The 5,000-nt window shown below is 43.1% G+C and overlaps 2 non-coding genes and 1 pseudogene across 2 annotated transcripts; all 3 read left to right on the top strand.

The window, feature by feature from the left end:
* The first annotated feature begins 1,537 nt into the window (after positions 1-1,537).
* On the top strand, positions 1,538-3,441 carry LOC125076400. The gene has a single exon (XR_007120365.1). It is a non-coding gene; the product is annotated as a small subunit ribosomal RNA (ribosomal RNA).
* Positions 3,442-3,900: 459 nt separating this feature from the next.
* LOC125076396 lies at positions 3,901-4,057 on the top strand. Its single transcript, XR_007120362.1, has one exon. It is a non-coding gene; the product is annotated as a 5.8S ribosomal RNA (ribosomal RNA).
* Positions 4,058-4,801: 744 nt separating this feature from the next.
* Positions 4,802-5,000, top strand: part of LOC125076397 — a pseudogene marked incomplete at its 3' end in the record, with an annotated part of 2,699 nt that continues 2,500 nt past the window's right edge.

Here is a 5,000-nt window from a genome sequence, read left to right as displayed (position 1 = left end):
GCGTCATGTTCTTTATTATTATTATTATTATTATATTTATTCGTCATCGTCATAATTATTATTTTAATTATAAAATATAATAATTTTAATTATAAATTTTTTTTTTTCGATAAACGAATACCGGTGAAATTTAAATAAACGAAGATACAACTTTCTTTGTTGTTGTTGTTGTTGTTTTTTTTTTTTTTCTTTTTTTTTTTATTGTTGTTGTTGTTGTTGTTGTTGTTGTTGTTGTTGTTGTTGTCGTTGTTGTTGCATTGACGTTGCATAATATCATATAATCATATACTATCTATAAAAATATAGAACAAAATAATCGAAGTTTTGGAGATTTTGGAGGGTTTGGGGTGTCAGTTGGGGGGGGAGGGGGTTGGGGAGGGGGGGGGGGGGGTGCGTGTTCTGGGGTTCGTCGTCTTATGATATCAGATCGAATATGAGAAACATAATAAAATAATAATAATAATAAAAAAAAAAATACATTCCGTTCGAACGAGCCGAATGTCATACTCATCGTCAGGCATATATATGGAGTAGTGACGGTTCGAACGTCGAACATTCAAAAATTGATGTTAGACGCGAAGTGACCGGATCAGTACTCTTGTATAACGAAAAAAATGTTATTATCGTTTTCATTTGTCGTCTTTGTTGCGTGTCTTCTGGCGTGTCTCTCGATTCGTCGTATCGCGTTATATTATACTTTACGTAGTGTAACAACCAAGTATGTACGTACGATTCGTCTCGACCGCTGGGGATATTCACTGACACACGTGAAAATGATAAAAAGATTCTTTTTCGTTCTGTAAAACTGTGCCGACCGACGGACGCACGTAGATCTCTCTGCCTCATGCGCTCTTCCTCTTATCGTCGTCGTCGTCGCTCTCGCTACAATCTATCCTCATGGAATAAATGTTGATTCATTGTAGTCGATCTGCGACGTCGCGACGATATGAGAAAACGTTAGAGACGGAGTTCTTAAAAGATTCAGTGTATTCGTATAGTGTGTATAATTTTTATATTATATATGAACGGTCGTTTCTAAAATTCTTTTTGTTAATTTTTACATTTATCATGTACAAAAAATACACAACCCGAGTATCGGTACGATCACTCAAACACCGGGCGTCGATCCCAATGTTTTACGATAATAATCGTTGAACAATACATACGTACACGTCGTGTGCGAAGTGTTATTTTGAAAAAAAAACTCGATCTCGTTTAGAACGTTCGAATTCGTGACCGTTATGTGTCATTATGTGAAGACGCCTCCGCCGCCGCCGCCGCCGCCGCCGCTGTCGTCGCGTTATATATTATAGCGCACGCACGCGCGCGCGCGTGCTTAAAGCGCGTTTGTGTCTCATATAAATTTTTATAAGAGTCAACCGTTAAAATCTATCGCGTCTAACGCGATCGACGATACGGTGAGACGCTCGTTTCATACTGTGCGTATATTGTACATGCATGCATAAGTTTGTGTGTATTTTATATGCGAATATGAAACGAGAAGAGTAATTGACGACTTCAACAAGTCTCGGTTAGCTCCCTGGTTGATCCTGCCAGTAGTTATATGCTTGTCTCAAAGATTAAGCCATGCATGTCTCAGTGCAAGCCGTATTAAGGCGATACCGCGAATGGCTCAATATATCAGTTTTGGTTCCTTAGATCTTACTCAGTTACTTGGATAACTGTGGTAATTCTAGAGCTAATACATGCAATCAGAACTCTGACCAGTGATGGGATGAGTGCTTTTATTAGATCAAAACCAATCGACGGAGGGCGTCTCGTCCGAAGTCGTTAATTTTGATGAATCTGGATAACTTTTGCCGATCGCATGGTCCAGTACCGGCGACGCATCTTTCAAATGTCTGCCTTATCAACTTTCGATGGTAGTCTTCTGCGACTACCATGGTTGTCACGGGTAACGGGGAATCAGGGTTCGATTCCGGAGAGGGAGCCTGAGAAACGGCTACCACATCCAAGGAAGGCAGCAGGCGCGCAAATTACCCACTCCCGGCACGGGGAGGTAGTGACGAAAAATAACGATACGGGACTCTTTCGAGGCCTCGTAATCGGAATGAGTACACTTTAAATATTTTAACGAGGAACAATTGGAGGGCAAGTCTGGTGCCAGCAGCCGCGGTAATTCCAGCTCCAATAGCGTATACTAAAATTGTTGCGGTTAAAAAGCTCGTAGTTGCATTTGTGCGCCGCGCTGTCGGTGCACCGCATCCGCGGTGATACTGACACGTCTGCGGAGCATATCGTCGGTGAGCCGGCGGTAAAACGCCGGTTCAATATCAAAATCCTATCGCGGTGCTCTTCAGTGAGTGTCGAGATGGGCCGACAATTTTACTTTGAACAAATTAGAGTGCTCAAAGCGGGCTCAAAATGCCGCTTGAATATTTCGTGCATGGAATAATAGAATATGATCTCGGTTCTATTTTGTTGGTTTTCAGAACTCCGAGGTAATGATTAATAGGGATAACTGGGGGCATTCGTATTGCGACGTTAGAGGTGAAATTCTTGGATCGTCGCAAGACGAACATCAGCGAAAGCATTTGCCAAAGGTGTTTTCATCAATCAAGAACGAAAGTTAGAGGTTCGAAGGCGATTAGATACCGCCCTAGTTCTAACCGTAAATATGTCATCTAGCGATCCGCCGACGTTACTACAATGGCTCGGCGGGCAGCTTCCGGGAAACCAAAGATTTTGGACTCCGGGGGGAGTATGGTTGCAAAGCTGAAACTTAAAGGAATTGACGGAAGGGCACCACCAGGAGTGGAGCCTGCGGCTTAATTTGACTCAACACGGGAAATCTCACCAGGCCCGGACACCGGAAGGATTGACAGATTAATAGCTCTTTCTTGATTCGGTGGGTGGTGGTGCATGGCCGTTCTTAGTTGGTGGAGCGATTTGTCTGGTTAATTCCGGTAACGAACGAGACTCTAGCCTGCTAAATAGGCGTCGTCATTTAGGTGTGCTCGATTTCGGTCGAGCAACTCACTGGCGGCGTATTAAAATTCTTCTTAGAGGGACCGGCGGCTTCGAGCCGCACGAGATTGAGCAATAACAGGTCTGTGATGCCCTTAGATGTCCTGGGCCGCACGCGCGCTACACTGAAGGAATCAGCATGTTCTCCCTGGCCTAGAGGCCCGGGCAACCCGTTGAAACTCCTTCGTGCTGGGGATTGGGGTTTGCAATTATCCCCCATAAACGAGGAATTCCTAGTAAGCGCGAGTCATAAGCTCGCGTTGATTACGTCCCTGCCCTTTGTACACACCGCCCGTCGCTACTACCGATTGAATGATTTAGTGAGGTCTTCGGACCGACACGCGGTGGCTTCACGGCCGTCGGCGTTGCTGGGAAGTTGACCAAACTTGATCATTTAGAGGAAGTAAAAGTCGTAACAAGGTTTCCGTAGGGGAACCTGCGGAAGGATCATTAACGTAAATTATCAATCTCGAAAGAGTGCGATAATGAACGATAATAAAATTCTAAAACACAAATATCGACGTTCGGAATGTGTCGTTTCGATGCGAGGACGCGATTCTCACTCTCTCTCTCTCACACAGCAGTGTGTCCGAGTCAGAGTCCAGAGTCGTGTAACGCGTCCTATTCTGATATTTTTCGATGTCGATTTCGAGGAAAGTACGATGTGTTAACGCACATCGTCATCTTCAAATAAAATGTATATTTCTTTTTTTTTTTTTTTGTACTTTTTTTTTTTTTAACTTTTTTTTTTTTTTTTTTTTTAATTTTTTGAATTTTTCTCTGTATACTAAAAATAAGAGAAAAAAACAAAAAAAAAATAAAAATAAAAAAAAAATAAACTCATATCACTGGCGTATAGAATCGTTCGAGTGATCGTAGAAATTATAAAAATAAAACAAATTAAAAAACCATTACCCTGGACGGTGGATCACTTGGCTCGCGGGTCGATGAAGAACGCAGTTAACTGCGCGTCATAGTGTGAACTGCAGGACACATTTGAACATCGACATTTCGAACGCACATTGCGGTCCGTGGAGAAACATCCAGGACCACTCCTGTCTGAGGGCCGGCTGTATAAAAATATAAACCACACTGTTCAATGTTTAATGTCGTAATGTCTATTATTTCGTAACCGACTCAATAGACTGACTGACGTTTCTCGAACATATGACGGTATCCGCGTTCGATGTGTTATATTACGTGTTTAAATATACTTAATATAAATCTCGTTCTCGGTCCGTTCAAATATAACAAATACGATGTGTATGTATGTTTACGTTTACATGCGTGTGTGTGTATATATTATTTATATTTTTATATACGCGTTCGTGTGTACGTTTACGTCACGGAGTTTCGTTATGCGACGTCAGAGAGACTGAGAGCGTCGCTCGTCGCCAGACGAGGAGCGCCCATCTCCGACCTTTCGATCGTTTCATTGAGTTGTTCTCGATCAAAGAGGGTAATCGGAGTTTAGGTGATCTCTTCGTCTCGTGATTATCGAGTACGTGCGTTTCTTTTGTTCATACTCTAATGTCAAAATTTCGAATACAAAAGCTCCGCGATCGTTACGACGTATACGAGACGAACGTGTTTATATGATGTGTAAATAAAGCGCGCTCGCATCGTTGAACGTGATGACATCGAAACATTCGTATATATATATATTGTATATATATCGAGTAGGCGGACTCGACGTCCGAAGAGCGCGTCGACGCCGACGTCGGAACGATCGGAATGAAAATTCTCTCTCGTCTCGACGAAAGCGGCGCCGTCGCGTTGACGGATATCGCGTCTGCCTCGTTTTTTTTATCGTTGGCCTCAGATCAGGGAGGATCACCCGCCGAATTTAAGCATATTAGTAAGCGGAGGAAAAGAAACTAACCAGGATTTCCTTAGTAGCGGCGAGCGAACAGGAAATAGCCCAGCACTGAATCCCGCGGTTGTAACGATCGCGGGAGATGTGGTGTTCGGGAGGTATCGCTTTCTCGTCGTCGCCACTCCTGTCCAAGTTC

Source organism: Vanessa atalanta, unplaced genomic scaffold, assembly GCF_905147765.1.
Source record: "Vanessa atalanta unplaced genomic scaffold, ilVanAtal1.2, whole genome shotgun sequence".
NCBI lineage: Eukaryota > Metazoa > Arthropoda > Insecta > Lepidoptera > Nymphalidae > Vanessa > Vanessa atalanta.
This window is presented reverse-complemented; position numbering and strand designations above follow the sequence as displayed.